This window comes from Octopus sinensis, linkage group LG5 (genome assembly GCF_006345805.1).
Source record: "Octopus sinensis linkage group LG5, ASM634580v1, whole genome shotgun sequence".
In the NCBI taxonomy this organism is placed as follows: Eukaryota; Metazoa; Mollusca; class Cephalopoda; order Octopoda; family Octopodidae; genus Octopus; species Octopus sinensis.
The window spans coordinates 120,816,914-120,834,902 of record NC_043001.1 but is presented as its reverse complement, the minus strand read 5'-3'; the positions used below and the strand labels follow the sequence as shown (position 1 = coordinate 120,834,902).

Below are 17,989 nucleotides of genomic sequence, written 5' to 3'. Positions count from 1 at the left end.
GCCAGGGGCTGCTTCAGGTTCCATTGTCTATTCTGGTATGGTTTCTATGGTTGAATGCCCTTCATAATGTCAACCACTTTACAGAGTGCATTGGGTGCTTTTTTATGTGGCACCAACACCTGTGCTTTTAATGTGGTATCATCACAAATGCTTTTTTATGAAGCACCAGCACTGGTATCAATTCTGCTGTGACAGATGGGTCTTCTTGAACACAGCCAGGGTCAGATATCTCAATTCTTTGTTATCTCCTAGCAAAATCACATCTAACAAAATCAGAATAAAGCTTTCTGGACAATAACAACATATGCATTCAGATGATTCCTGAAGATGAATCAATCGCTGCATAATGTGTGCTCTTTTATCAGCTGATAATTCCATATATTTACTATATATCAATGTCCATTACAGTATCTCAAATGCCAAACATTAGATGAAATTACTAAATATTTCATCATTCATATACCATAAAAGATTATATTAATTAACTTCATTATAAATACCTAGCAAATAGTTAGTGCTTATCTTTATATCAAAACATATTCAGAAAAATATTGAATTTCAACTTTGTATTCAGACTTTTGACCAATGACTGTTGGTGATCTGCATCGACAAAAATTATGCAGTGACATTTATGAGTTTGGTTAAGTTTATATTCTGTGGATAAGAGGAGGAATCTGACATTTCAAGACTGTCAAGATGAATGTTGGCCTTGAAAGAGAAATAAAAAAGAGAAAAAGAAATCATCAAGAAAAAATCTGTCACAGCTGATGGACAATATCCCAAATATTCCTGTAGCATATGAACTTATAAAACTTAATAACCTTCATCATTATATGTCTGTCTGTCTGTCTGTCTATAAATAAGGCACAGGAATGGTTGTATGGTAACATATACACCTAGTAACCATATGGTTCCAGGTTCCATCCCAATACCCAGCACCTTGTGCAAGTGTCTTCTGTTATAGTGGCAGACTGACTAATGCTTTGAGAGTGAAATTAGTTGATACTAATTTCAGTTATACAGCATAATGCTTTGTGTAAGTATTTTTGCTATAGCCATGCACTGACCACATATTCGTGTGTGTGTGTGTGTGTGTTTTTCTGCTCATGCTGCTTTGTCTTGACATCATATGATAGTTGTAAATGAGTGACGACAGTCATTTACAATCTTTTGTGGAGAAATGTTCAGCCTTTGTGCAGTTAATGCTCAAAGAACTAGGGTAAATTTTCGTGATAGAAGGAGCATCTAGCTTTAGAAAATCAATGCATTTGATTTTCTTGATACATTTTGCATCAAATGCAAAATGCATGAACAAATTTTTTTCACTCATGCAAGCATAGAAAAGTAGGCATCAAAACAATGATTATGATACTATTCCTCTCTACTTTAGGTGAAACACCTGAAACTTTGGTGGAGAGTCTAGTCAATTACATTAACCTAAGTATTCAACATGTATTTTATTGACCTTGAAAGAATGAAAATCTAAGTTGACTCTTGTGATATTTGAACTCAGAATGTAAGGAGCTGGAAGAAATACTACTAGGCATTTTGTCTGATGTTCATATGTTGATAATGATGACTGACATTATATAGTACATTATATAGAAATATATATATACACACATATACATATGCTGCATACAAGAGGTAAGGTGGAGAGGAGCTTCAGTCAGGGTCCTCACAGGCAAGGTACATAGGTATAAAATCTGGCATGGTAATAGGGATGGAGTAGGGGGTGTAGGCATACTCCTTGCAGAGAAATGAGTGGATAAGGTCAAAAAGGTTGTCAGGGTATGTGATAGAGTGCTTAAGCTCAGGCTAGTCTTGCAGAATAGTATAGCTACAATTATCTCTGCCTATGCCCCATAAGCATGACTACCAAACGATCAGAAGGACCACTTTTATGATACCTTTCTACAGGCTACCTCAAAGATGAGTGGCAATGATCTCATATTTGTGGCTAGAGATTTTAATGGGCATGTCAGATGGCAATCTGCTGTCTTCAGTGGTGTACACAGGGGCCATGGAATTGGTTCCTGAAATGTGCGAACCAAAGAACTGAAGTATTTTGTGTGTGAGAGAATTGTGATGTTACAGGAGAAAAATGTGTCTGCATGGATGATGGTGTACTTGCTTTTAATGATTCTGCAAAGAAAGAGGCTTGGAGAAACCATTATGAAAGGCTGCTGAATGTGGAGAATGAATGGAAAGAGGAGAGCCTGCCAAGTGTTGACCCAGTAGAGGAACCAGCTATCCAAATAGACAGCACCCTGGTAGATAAAGCAATTAAAGATATGAAGTCAGGAAAAGTCCCCAGCCCATCAGGAATCACTGCTGAGTTGCTTAAAATATCTGGTGGTGTGGGTTATGGCCTAGTCACCCGTATTGTAAGCCAAGCAGTTCACGGAGGAGTCATACTTAATGACTAGCATAGCAGCACTATGGTTAACTGTTACAAAGGTAAAGATGATGCTTTAGCTAGAAGTAACTACAAGGATATCAAACAGCTGGATCAGGTGATGAAGGTCACGGTCAGGGTCATAGCCCAACTAATTAGGGAGAGAATCTGCTTAGATGAGATGCAGTTCGGTTTTGTGCCAGGTAGAAGCACACTGATGCTATATTCCTGCTATGGCAACTGCAGGAGAAATACCTAGCCAGAGATAAACCCCTACACTTGGCTTTTGTGAACTTGGAGAAAGCCTTTGACAGGGTCCCCCGATCCCTTATCTGGTGGGCGATGCAGAAACTGGGGATTGATGAGTGCTTAATAAGAGCTGTACAGGCCCTGTGCAGGGATGCCATTAGTAAGGTTAGGTTTGGCAATTAGTGAAGAATTCCGGGTAGAAGTAGGTGTCAGCCCCCTCTTATTCATCGCAGTCCTCCTGGCAATAACAGAGGAATACAAAACAGATTGCTCCCTGGGATCTTCTCTATGCTGATGACCTTGCTCTCATAGCAGAATCACTACCAGAACTAGAGAAGAAAATTCAGGTGTGGAAGCAAGACTTAGAATCGAAAGGCCTTAGAGTCAATCTTGCAAAAACTAAGGTCCCAGTAAGGAGAAAGGCAAACACATCACAAACCCCTTCAGATAGATGACCCTGATTGATCTGGGTCATTGCCAGTGCTGCCTGACTGGCTCCCTGTGCTGATGGTATGTAAAAAGCACCATCTGAACATTGTTGATGCCAGCCCCCTCGTCCTGAATGGCTCCTGTACCAGATGCATGTGAAAAGCTCCATGTGAATGTGGCCGATGCCAGTGCCACCTGACTGGCTCCCATGCCGGTGGCATGTAAAATTCACCACAACACTCCTGGAGTGGTTGGCGTTAGGAAGAGCATCCATCTGTAGAAACTCCAAAAGATGTACCCAGTGTAAGCTATGGACACATAAAAGGTGCAGCAACATCAAAGGAAGGTTAACCAGGAAGATAGCTTTCGTGTGCGGCAGATGTACAGGGTCAAAAAACACTGCAGATGCTCAGAAAACTGATTCCATCACATGCTAGGGAAGAAACTAGAAGTAGTTGATAGCTGTTGTGGTGGTGGATGCTCAGAGAATGTTGCCACTAGAATAAAAATAGCCTGGGTAAAGTTCAGAAAGCTCCTACCTCTACTGGTGACAAAAGGCCTCTCACTCAGAGGGAAAGGTAGAATGTACGATGCATGTGTGTGAACTGCCATGCTTCTCAGCAGTGAAACTTGGGCCATGACTGCTGAAGACATGCGTAGGCTCAAAAGAAATGAAGCTAGTATGATCTGCTGGATGTGTAATGTCAGTGTGCACATATGACAGAGTGTAAGAGCTCTGAGAGAAGAGTTGGACATAAGAAGCATCAGATTTGGTGTGCAAGAGAGACGGCAGTGCTGGTATGGTCATGTGCTACAAATGGATGGAGAGAGCTGTGTGAAGTATCACTCCCTAACAGTGAAAGGAACCCGTGGAAGAGGGAGACCCAGGAAGACATGGGATGAGGTGGTATCTCCAAACGTTGGGCCTCAGAGAGGCAGTGACGATAGACTGAAACCTCTAGAGATATGCTGTGACTGAGAAGACCTGGAAAGTAAAGTGAGATCACAGCCATAGCCTACACCATTGTTGCATAACCAGCCCACTTAAAAAAGTACCTTTGGAGCATCGGGTGACATGTCGTACTTGAGGAGACCTACTGAGTCAAGTAAATCAAAATCAAATCAAATCACACAGAAATTGTAGTTGTGGCTGATGCCAGTGACGCCTGACTGGCTTCCATGCTAGTGGCATGCAATAAGAACCATTCATGTGTGGGTTGTTGCCAGTGCTGCCTGACTGGCTCCCTGTGCCAATGGCACATAAAATGTACCATCCGAACATGGTTGATGCCAGTCCCCTCACCCCAACTGGCTCCTGTGCCGGATGCACATGAAAGCACCATCCGAATGTGGCTGATGCCAGTGCCATCTGACTGGCTCCCATGCCGGAGGCACGTAAAAAGCACCCACTACACTCTTGGAGTGGTTGGCGTTAGGAAGAGCATATCAGCTGTAGAAACACTGCCAGATCAATTTAGAGCCTGATGTGGGCTCCTAGCTTACCAGTCCCCAGTCAAACTGTCCAACCCATGCCAGCATGGAAAATGCATGTTAAACGATGATGATAATGATGATGTATGTATGTTGATAGTTACAATTATAAGTATTTTATTTTGATATGCACATCTTGTTTTGTTTTCTGTTCATCTCATTTATATAACATATATACATCTCTCTCTCTCTCTCTTTCCATCCATCTAATGTAAACAAGCATCCTCTGTAGACCTTGTTGCACTGAAATACATAATAGATATACTTGATGAATATTTACCAATATAGATCCTATTCTGTGAGTTAAATTTTACAACTGAAACTTCAGTGCTTTTGCCTAAAGAATTCTTACCCCCACAGAGACATTTTCTGAAAATTGCATCATTTCACATTAGTTTACTCATGTATCACTTTACGTCAGACACAGGTATATGAATGGATCTACTTTCTGCAAATAATCTTTGGCAATTTTCTTGCTGATGATGTGAATGGCTGTGTGATATTTAAATTGTTTCATTTCTGTTTTTACAGAAATATTGTTAGGTCCAGGGTGAATAGATATTTGTATTTTGATATGTACACTTTCATCAATTTTCTGTTTTATTTCAAGTACATTATATCCATGTTTGTATGCATGCATTTGTGTATATCACACACACACACGCACACACACACACGCACACACACACACGCACACACGTGATGAAGGGAGCAAGTTAATGCACAGCACAAACATTTAATCACTATAAATAAATCATCTGTTTTGGTAGTTTGGAAAGGCATTGTAGAACTCATCTGTCATTAACGACAGGAGAGCCCACAATGTGTGTGTGTGTGCGTGTGTGCGTGCGTGTGCGTGTGTGCATGTGTGAATATACCTATCTGTTTTTGTCTCTGTCCCCCACCACTGCTTGACAACTTGTGTTGGTTTGTTTACATCCTCATAACATAGAAGTTCAACAAAAAGAGACTGATAGAATAAGTACCAGGCTTTAAAAAATAGTTCTGGGGTTGACTTTATTTGACTAAACCCTTCAAGGCAGTGCTCAGGCATGGCTGCAGTCTAATGAGTGAAACAAATTAAAGCTAAAAGATAAACTTCAATATATATATATATATATATATACAAATATACACACATAACAGGCTTCTTCATTCCATCCATCCATCTATCTATATATGTGTACACACACACACACACACACACACACGCACACACACACACGCACACACGTGATGAAGGGAGCAAGTTAATGCACAGCACAAACATTTAATCACTATAAATAAATCATCTGTTTTGGTAGTTTGGAAAGGCATTGTAGAACTCATCTGTCATTAACGACAGGAGAGCCCACAATGTGTGTGTGTGTGCGTGTGTGCGTGCGTGTGCGTGTGTGCATGTGTGAATATACCTATCTGTTTTTGTCTCTGTCCCCCACCACTGCTTGACAACTTGTGTTGGTTTGTTTACATCCTCATAACATAGAAGTTCAACAAAAAGAGACTGATAGAATAAGTACCAGGCTTTAAAAAATAGTTCTGGGGTTGACTTTATTTGACTAAACCCTTCAAGGCAGTGCTCAGGCATGGCTGCAGTCTAATGAGTGAAACAAATTAAAGCTAAAAGATAAACTTCAATATATATATATATATATATATATATACAAATATACACACATAACAGGCTTCTTCATTCCATCCATCCATCTATCTATATATGTGTACACACACACACACATATATATATATATATAATATATATATATATATATATGTGTGTGTGTGTGTGTAAAAGTTTTAGGACAAGATAAAAATCCAAGGCTGTGAAAGATTTTAGAACATCTATAAATAGGTCTTACAGCTGTTTCCAGGATATTTATTATATCCCTTCATTGGAGACGGTGTGAGAAAATGGTTAAGCAATATTTAATTTAGATAAGATATGAAATAGAAAGTGAATGGAGGAATGAAAATAGACGTGAGATATGCAGAGATATTGCATCTGTAGATCCATTATTTAGGCAGAATGGTATATATATATATATATATATATATGAGATTCCAATACCTTGTAAGTTCCAATAGTATTTAAAATTGGTCATTCTAAATACACGGTGTTATTGAATCAAAGGTTTTATTTAAAGTGACTTATATATCCTGATGAAGGGATATATAAAATATCCTGGAAACAGCTGTAAGACCTATTTACAAATGTTCTAAAATCTTTCACAGCCTTGGATTATTATCTCATTCTAAAAAATTTTTTAGATACACATGGTGGTGCCTGACCTACGTTGGACTCCTCATTCCCATAATCACCGAACCTGGAGCTTAGCACTTACTCAGCGTTACCTGACACCTTTGGATTTTATTGACACCATTACCTCTCATAACCTCTCCATCTCTTTCATATATATCAAATACTTGCACTCATACCCATGCATGTACACATATAAAATATACATATATAGAACTTAATAATGAAAAATAATGAACCCACATACAGGGCCCAAACTAACAAAGGTGCTGACTTGCTGACCGTATTACAGATGACAGTTGAATATAAAATGATCTTAAATCAAAGCTTATTGTGTATGTGTGTGTAGAAAGTGTCCACGTTTTGTAAATATTTAATAATGACTACAGTTTGATAAACCATCAGTTTCATTTTTTGGGTAAATCTTTGAGAATTTGTAACTATGCATGTCTATGTCTTTATACACACACACACACACACACACATATATATATATGGGTGTGTGTGTGCGTGTATCATCATCATCATCATCATTTAGCGTCCGTTCTCCATGCTAGCATGGGTTGGACGGTTCAACTGGGGTCTGTGAAGCTGGAAGGCTTCATCAGGCCCAGTCAGATCTGGCAGTGTTTCTACGGCTGGATGCCCTTCCTAACGCCAACCACTCCGTGAGTGTAGTGGGTGCTTTTTATGTGCCACCCGCACAGGTTCCAGACAGAGCTGGCAAACGGCCATGAATGGATGGTGCTTTTACGTGCGACCAACATGGGGGCCAGACAAAGCTGGCAAACGGCCACGAAACGGATGGTGCTTTTACGTGTCACCGGCACGGGGGCCAGGCGAGGCTGGCAACGGACATATATATATGTATATAATAATTAAGGTAGCTTGATGCAATTTAAAACCAAAAACGGAACAAAAATCACCATCACTAAAAAGTGACTATGGGTGCAGGGAGCATCGACATTGCTAGAGATAAGAGTCAGAGACTCCTTAGTCACAGAAAGTATATGTTCTGTTTAACAGTTAAATGGAACATGTACTTATTTCTAGCAATGCTGGTGCTCCCTGCACCCTTGGACACTTTTTAGTGACAGTGAATTATATATATATGCAAACATACATTTACATTTATTTATATATATGTATGTATTTATGTATGTATGCATATGGAATCTCCTATTCCTATTCTATGAAATGTCCATTGCACACAAGTGAAAAATATTTCATTGTGTTTTCATGATAAATCTCCCTAATTTGTAATCTGAACTATTGAATTGTTGGAGGCATTCTTTGAAGTTTCTGGTTTTGAAGCCTTTGTCACTGACTCAACTATTAACTCTAGCATTGACGTTGCCACTTTTCATCATTTTATTTGCTTGACAGAACTTCAAATTTGTTGGATACTCATTTTGTATTTTTTGTAAGCCAGAATCATTTCCTTCCAACGGTTGCATTTGATCTTTATAATTTTATAAATGTTTGTTTTTATCCTTTTGACTTTTAAGTATGAATTTTTATTGATCAGAATATAAGTTATATGTTTATTCATTATTTGATTCTCTATATTATTTTTTAATCATTTAAAACAAAATATTTTATTCCTGCCTCCACTTGACTGGATTGATTTTTGGCATTTCCCTTCACACACACACACACACACACACATACAGATTTTCCAATGTCCTTGCATATTTCAAAATTGAATTTCACTCATATTATTTTAATTGGATTTTTTCTGTCAAACTCATGTAAACACAGAAAAAGGAATATTAAAATTATGGCAGACACCACTCACACACAGAGGCAAATGATTAAGAAGGTTGCTTCATAATTATGAGGTCTTTAAGCTTAGATCTCAAGTGGTAGCATCTTTAGTAATTGCTTGCTAATACAGTACTGGGTTGATCTGAGTTTTGTCAGTGAAATTGGGGAGACAGAAACTGCATGGATGCCCATCAGATGAGCTGTTTATACAATTCAAAGAGCCAGCCTTGCCTCACACGTTATCCCATGAATTATGCCTGTGGGTATATGTGGGAATAATCAGAATCAGAAGGATAATGTAGGTAGTAATGGTGCATTAAATGAACAGTGGTCTGAAATACTCAGGTACGTATGCACTACATGGTTCAGTTAGTTGAAGAATGGCAATGTCAGTCATTGAAACTGATAGACAGTCCTTTAACTAACTTTCTATTGGTGAGTGAGTGTGTATTAATTTTAATCCTTTAGATCTCTCTCTCTCTCTCATATATATATATATATATATATATATATATATATATATATATACATATACAATTTTCAAGCCTAGCCAGGCTCATGGGCCTGGTTTCCTGGTTTCTGTGGTGTATGTGTCCCCCACCCCAGCTGGATGAGACACCAGTTCATCACGGCATTACCCAAGAAACAAGAAGAAACAGTGAGAGAAAGTCGGGGCGACAGAGTACAACAGGGGTCGCCACCACCCCCTGCTGGAGCCTCGTGGAGCTTTAGGTGTTTTCACTCAATAAACACACACAACGCCTGTTCTGGGAATCAAAACTGCGATCCTCTGACAGCAAGTCTGCTGCCCTAACCACTGGGCCATTATGCCTCCATGAAATAATATAGTAAAAAGAAATGAAGTATTGATTGTCTATTCTTATTGAACTAGTATACTTTCTTCCATTTATGCAGTCTTCAGGTTCATATGGTTGTGGTGACAGTTGTGTTCATTGGTTTCAAACGTGATCAACTGTTTAAATTTTGTCCTTTATATACATTCCTGTGGATAGAAGTAGTAGTTACCTGGCTATTTTTAGAAATGATGCCATACCATTTTTCAGTGTTTATTTTTAGAAATGATGACAGCAGTACTTTTCAGAGATTTTTAATTTTTAGATATGGGGATGAGACATTTAAAACTTAAATAAGATTATCTTATATCATTGTTTATTAAGTGCTATTCTCTCAGCTTTCTCTTGATTTCATTCAGATTGTAGAGTTTATGAAATGGAAATATATTTCCTGGTCACATGTTACTAGATGGTTACTCAGTGATATTTGGCAGATTTCTGTATTTTTAATTTGTTGTCAGTGCACATGTAAGCGTTCTCATAGTACATTGCCTGTCTGGCCAACATAAAGTTCTTCACAATTTGGGCATTTGATGCAGTATTAAATTTCTGCTTTTGCAGTTCATATTTGCATTTGTGAATATGAAGGTATCTTTTTATGTCATCCAAGGAATTGAAATTTTTACTATTAAGACTATTCTGCAGAGACCTGAATAAATGGAAATATGAAGGAGCAATATCTGGTGAATATGGAGGGTGGGGTAACACATCCCAGCCAAGCTGAAGCAATTTTTGTCTGGTTCCCAAAAAAATGTGCAGTCTTGCATTATCATGTTGGAAAACAATACCCTTCCTGTTGGCCAATTCTGGATGTTTCTCTTGAATTGCTGCTTTTAACTCATCCAGTTGTGTGATGTATTTCTCAGAATTGTCTGGTTACTTGGGAGAAGCTCATAGTATAGAATTCCTTTCCAATCCCACCAGACACAAAGCAAGACTTTTTTAGGGTGAAGATCTGCTTTTGGGGTGGCTAAGGGTGGCTCATGTCGCTTACTCCAGGATCGCTTTCTCTGAACATTTCGGTAGATAATCCATTTCTCATCACCTGTCACAATTTGCTTTAAAAAAGTTGCATTTTCATTTTCTTTATAAAGCGAATCACAGATGGAAATGCGATCCAAAAGGTTCTTCTCACTCAACTCATGTGGTACCCAAACATCGTAGCGATTTGTATACCCAAGCTTTACCAGGTGCTCATGAATGACGGATTTTGACAGGTTGAGGTTTTCTGCCAATTCTCAGGTTGTGCAATGTGGGTTATTCTCAATTAATAACTTGATTTGGTCATCATCTGTAGTGGATTGTCTGCCTCATTGCTCTTTATCAATAAGGCTACAATCTCCAGCTCGGAACCTTGCAAACCACTTCCATACAGTTCTTTTGGATAAAGAAACATCACCGTAAACTGTGCATATTTCTTTGGTTGCTTGTGAGGCATTTTTCCCTTTACGAAAAAAGAAAAGCATCAAGTGCCAAAAATGAACTTTCCATTTTAAAGGGTTACAGAATTAACACAGGATATAGGAACATAAACCTTCTTCAATGAAAAGATAGCTTTAAACTGTGCTCTAAATGGAGGTGTAGTTAAATCCTATTTTATGGGCTCAACCATGTTCTAAAATAAGTTGAAAGGTAAGCTACGAACTTTCCAGACAACCCATTTTTTTTCTCTCCTTGTTTTTTTCTGTGTCCCTCTCTGTAGAAGAGCATAGGCTCGAAACGTAGGAGACTTTTTCTATTCCTGAGCGTTATACTAATACATCTGTTTGTTTTGTACACCACCTGCCTTTGTCTTTTGTTTTTTTCATGAACTCTCCCCATAAACACACATGTATATGTATGTATTTATATATACACATATATACATATATGTATATGTGTGTATATTCTGCAGTACAGAATTTTGTCAGTGAACAGGTTGTGGTCTCAAAGTGACGAAAATATTTTGACAAATTAAATTAAATTAAAATGCTGAAGTGAATTTAACAGTTTTTGTGTGTTTCTTAAATAGCTTATAAACACCTTCCACGCTGCAATTGTTTTCATTCCAGCACACGATCTCAGATCAGATCACTTGCTATGCAAGTACATCTCCGTAATATATATATATATATATATGCATATATTTATATATACACACATATATATGTATATATTTATATATGCACACATATATATGTATATATTTATATATGCACACATATATATATGTATATATTTATATATGCACACATATGTATATATTTATATATGCACACATATATATGTATATATTTATATATGCACACATATGTATATATTTATATATGCACACATATGTATATATTTATATATGCACACATATGTATATATTTATATATGCACACATATGTATATATTTATATATGCACACATATAACCGTATATATTTATATATGCACACATATAACCGTATATATTTATATATGCACACATATAACTGTATATATTTATATATGCACACATATATACATGTATATATATATATACACACACATATATATATATTTATACATGCACACATATATATATATTTATATATGCACACATATGTATATATTTATATATGCACACATATATGTGTGTATATATATATATTTATATATACACACAACATATATATATATATGCACATATATATATATGTATGTATTTATATATACACACACATATATATATATATGAAAGAAGCCCATGTCTGTCAAGTTGCTTGACAATGAATGCTGGTGTGTTTACCTCCCAGTAAATTAGCAGTTCAGCAAAAGTGACTGATAGAATAAGTACTAAGCTTACAAAGTATAAGTACTGGGGTCTGTTTGGGCGACTAAGTGCCCCAGCATGGCCACAGACAAAGGACTAAAACAAAGAAAATATATATATACATACAAATATATATACATACATGCACATACATGTACGTATATGCATAGATATATATATATATACACACACACACATATACATATATATATACATACACACAAATACATATATACATACATGTATATATACATATATCTATACACACATATATATGCATACACATATATACACATATACATATATATACATACACATGCATATATATACACATATGTATATATACATATATGTACACAAATATATACAGACATATATATATATATACATATATATATACATATATACACATATACATACATATAATCAAATACTAGCAGTATAACCCGGCTTTGCCCAGGATTAAGTTAGGATTATTAGGCTAATCAAGTTCTTTATTTCAAACCAAATTAAGTAACATCGACATCAAATTTGGACGAAATCCATTGAAATTGGTTTATATATATATATATATATATATATATGCGCAACACACACACATACGTACATAGGTACGTCTATTGCATAAATGTTTTTTGTACACATACATGATCATGTGTGTGTGTGTGTGTGTGTTTGTTGTCTGTATATCAACAAAATACTTTTTTCCTCGATGGAAAAGAAACAAAAGTCTTAACAAAAACTTACTCGTTGCTAGAAGGGGACTTAACTCCTGTTTGCAAACAATGGTGATTTCTCTGACTTGAAAATTGTTAAAAGTTTTGATTGAAAATTTAGTTTTACTGCTATTTGTTTTGGAGGTAAATCAGACAATCGTCACGATAAAGACCTCCACAGATGTCCGGGAATTGGTCGCCATGCAACCCCAAATTTCCAACCCAGAAATTTTCCCCTTACTATCACAAATAACACTAAGAACAATTCAAAGACCACAAAAAACTGTATCTGGTTCGTAATACCTTTCGGAAAACAAATTAAATCGAACCTTTCCTTACAGTTCCGTGAAGCCGTTGCTAGGAACTTTCCCAGAAATTCTAGATATCATTCTATTATCAATTCCCGCAAGGTCAGAATTGCTTTCTCTAACACTAGGAATCTTTCACAAATTATATCTTCCCACAATACCAAGCTGCTAAACAAAGATTCTTCACCCGGGAGTTCCAACACTAATCTTGCTAATTCCAACCCATCATACAATCATAATAATAGGAATAGTATTAATAGTAACAGAATTGGTAGCAGCGAAAGTGTTAACAATGATAATATTAATAATAGTATTAGTCGTGTTAATAACAATGGTAGTGTTGATAGTAACAACGATAACGGTATTATTGTCGGTGGTATTACTGGTTGTAGTACCATTAATAATACTAATAATAATAGAAATAGTGTAGTTGTTAGCGCTAATAATAATAGTAACAACAATCATAACAACAAAAACTTTGTTTCGATCTCGGAGGACAACCCCAACAGAATTAAATTTTTGTCTAGTAATTCTAAGATTAAGAATTCTATTTACCAGTGTAGAATTTCTTCCGGTACCGATGTCTTCTTCTATATAGGAGCGTCCACTTCCCAGTTATCCAAGAGAATTTCAAACCATTATTCAACATTCAGGGATAGTAAAAAACGACATAGTACAGGGCTAAGTAAATTAGTTTGGCGTCTTAAAGACAACAATGTAAATTTCAAGTTAGATTGGTTCATACTGTCTGTATCCTTTCCTTTTGATAAGGGCAGGAGATTTTGTAACATTTGTAATTCTGAACTCTTCCATATTCTTTTCTCTAAGGTACCCCTAGTAAACACACTCATAGAAAAATCATACAAATGTAAACACTGGCAGAAACACACTTTCTACTCATATAAATGATAACGATTTGAACAATTAGCTTTACGTCCACCCCACTTCTATAGAGAAATTCTTTCCTAAGCCTTCGAACATTCTTTCAATCAACGTTCCCTTCCCTCTCCACTTGTTCCCTACCTATTATTCCTTTGACCCTTCTCTTCCTACTATCTATCTTTGACGTCAATTCTTCTAACGGTTCTTTTAAAAGAAACACTCATTATCGCTTTGCTTACCATGTAGGCAGTCATCGAAATTTTTGTTTGTCTTGTTGTCGAGAGAGGCTCCCTTTCTTTCCTGATGAGAAGATTGCATAATGCACCCTTTATTCCTTTAGAATGAAAAAATGTTGTCTTCGAAACATATGTTGAGAGTAAAGGAATTTTGTTAACAACTTCGTTCGATTCCATTCTTTCATTTATTCATATACAACACACAAATTTCTGCACATGAACCCGGAGTTTCTACCCTTGACAGGTCGCTTCAACCGTGTTTCTGATGTGAATTTGCTACCCAGGTTTCGGTTAAATGAATTTTCCATGCTGACGATAAACATAGGATAATTCATTCACCTACTTAAATATATATATATATATATGAGTTGATATTGGTATATGCCATAGTTTTTGTTATAGTTTTAGGTACCCATTTATTTGTTAACAGATATTCTCTTGGTCCTTTTACTAGAGATGTTTACTCTAGCAAAGCTTGGTACTTTGTCAACTTCAAATGGATGAAAAGCAAATTTGACCTTCGTGGGATTTGAACTCAGAACACAGAGCCAGATGAACTATTGCAACACATTCTGTCACTATAATGGTAGTCAATCAGCTACTTTCTGTGTGTGTGTGTGTATGTGTCTATAAACCATTTCACTTACTATTTATTCTTTAACCATTTATATTGTTCTCTGCACCCACATGTTACAGTAGCCATTCTATACCCCTCCTTGGACCACCAAATTATCTCTATACCCCTCCTTGGACCACCAAATTATCTCTATACCCCTCCTTGGACCACCAAATTATCTCTATACCCCTCCTTGGACCACCAAATTATCTCTATACCCCTCCTTGGACCACCAAATTATCTCTATACCCCTCCTTGGACCACCAAATTATCTCTATACCCCTCCTTGGACCACCAAATTATCTCTCTTCATACACTATGCTGTTTCTCTACCCTGCTCCTGCAGCCTACCCAAACATGTCATCTTTCTGCTCCCTCTCTCAACTGTATCATCATTTCTACCCTACAGCTAGCATCCCTCTAACTTCTTCATCTCATGCATTTCCTCCCCTCAACCCTTCCTAATCTTTACGCCTCTTGCCCAGTTCCCCTATCTCTCCACCCCATACACTTTTGCAACACTTACCCACTACTACTCACCTTGTACCTTCAGGTGCCACCTGGATACTTCATCATTACTAACTAGTTCTTTAAAGATACCACCAACTCACACATATCCATCCATGCACACATACTGGGGGCATCTTTATTTCGAGTGTTGACATCATTTAACTGTTCTCTCAAAACAGCATGGATGTTTTCAGTCCTGTTAGGGACTTACACTCTTTTGCACTGATATGGAAACGATGGGCACCTCTTGCAGTAGATGTTCAGGGAAGTGACCACCGACATGGACACACATGCCTTTATTCCATCAAGGAATTTTTCATTAAATGTTTTGCCTATTTCAGCTATGACCAGCCATGGCATGCAACATATAATAGAAATAAAAATTAAGTGATGTTTGTTCCTGAAGATTTTTAAATTGAAGAAAAGCCTTGCTTGGGGCCAGTTCTACTCCCTAAACAATGTATGAATTTGCCTCAAAAGATGAAGTATTCAGCATCAACTCAATACTACTCACCTCACACCGTCAGGTGCCACCTGGATGCCTCATCATTACTATCTATTTCTGTGGTGATTACCACTAACTCATTCTCACTCTCTCTCCTAAAAGTGAATTGCCATGGAGATACTCTACAATAAGAAACTGCTTTTACACCATTGTCTCCTTTCATGCCTTAATCTTCATCTAACATAGGAATGTAGCAACCCACTCCTTGGATTTGTAGATTGCTGGTGGCACAAAACAAAAGCACCCAGTATACGCTGCAAAGCAATTGCCATTAGAAAGGGCATTCAGTCAGAGACACCGTACCAAAGCAGACCCTGGAATACAATGCCAGCATGGAACAGGGATATTAAATGATGATGATGATGATAATGGCAGTGTGTGTGTGTGTGTGTGTGTTAATGTTTGTCCTTATGTATACTTATATATAAAAACAGTTAAACATTAACCGAATGATCACCCAATATATTTGAGTATCATATTTATTTATGCAAAGAAAAAGTTGCCACTGACTTTGCAGTTTTGCTGACTTGTTCACATCATCAGTTTGTCTGTCCGACATTTGAAAAAGTCAATGACCAGAAAAACTTCAAAGTGTCCTTGCAAACTTTACAACCTTTACCTTGCGCTCTCTCTCTCTCTCTCTCTAATATATATATATATATATATATATATATATATACACACACACACACACACACACACACACATACATGCATATATGCACACAAATATACAAACATACCTGAATGCACACATAGATGCTTACAGAACAAAATATAAGCAGTATGTGTGTATATATATATATATATGCATTTTGTTTGTTATTCTTTCTTTTAAGTAATATTTGTTGTTATTTAATAGAATTAACTGAGATTATCAACTGACTGTTTTGTATTTATTAATAAGCCAAAAGCCATTGAACTCGTTGCCTGACCTTGTAGAGTGAACTTTGGTAATTATGTTGTGGAAATTAGCCTTTTACAATAAATCTATTCTGATCTCCAGAAATATTTCAATGTGTGAAAGATGGCAAATAACATGAAAGACAAAAACGTTGAAATACTCTCCACCCATCATTTAATAATAAGAGGGATAATTTCTGTTTGATTCACACTTAGAAAACATAAGCACCAAATCTTTTTCTCAAATAATGAAAAATTAAACTTGTATGTGTGTGTGTGCCTAATGCTAAAGCATATGTATACATTGAATTCTACCAAATACTTTTTAGTGTCACGGTGCCCAAATGAAATAAAAATATCTATCTATCTATCTATCTATCTATCTATCTATCTAATATGCTTAGGCATAGTGATGCTAATAACTTGGTGTTAGAACTCAATATATATGCTTCCAAGTGAAGTGTCTGTTGAATACAGAGTGGTAATAAGAAATTGGATTTACAAAGGAATAAACCATTATGTTAAGAACTTTATTAGTTTATAGCTGTTTCTGCTATTAGAGGCAATGCACTTATAGTTGAATGCTTGAGTATCACCCTATAGCTTCATCAGTGCTTTAAAAGTAAAGTGCTGTTCATATATATATATATATGTATAAGGGTGAAAAGGAACACACGAGTTGATATATATGAAAAAACAAGTCAAAAATAGAAAATGCTAAAATAATTTTATAGTGAACATTTCAGTACCGGTTTCGGTCATTTTGAGACCTTTTCAACTGTAACGATTAAATAATTAAATTTAGAAAAATTAGAAGAAAAGTTTTTTTAAAAGAATATTTCTATAGTAGTGTTCAGATTTAAGTGGCATTCTGCCTTTCTCTGACTCCCTTGTTTGCACTTGTGTGCACACAAGTGCAAACAAGGGAGTCAGAGAAAGGCAGAATGCCACAAACCTTTTAGAAGGAAGTTTTCATATTACACAGTATGAAAATTTCTTTCCAAATGGTTCATAGCATCGTTTCTCAAAAAGATATTTTAAATAGTTAATAACATTAAAAAGAAATTTTTTAAATATTGTGGCTCTACCAA

At 36.4% G+C, this 17,989-nt stretch overlaps 1 protein-coding gene across 4 annotated transcripts in view; it reads right to left on the bottom strand.

Annotated features, from left to right (window-relative positions):
* The window catches only part of LOC115212290 (cAMP-dependent protein kinase type II regulatory subunit), a 164,559-nt gene that overhangs the window by 62,114 nt on the left and 84,456 nt on the right, over window positions 1–17,989 (bottom strand). The window lies entirely within an intron of this gene.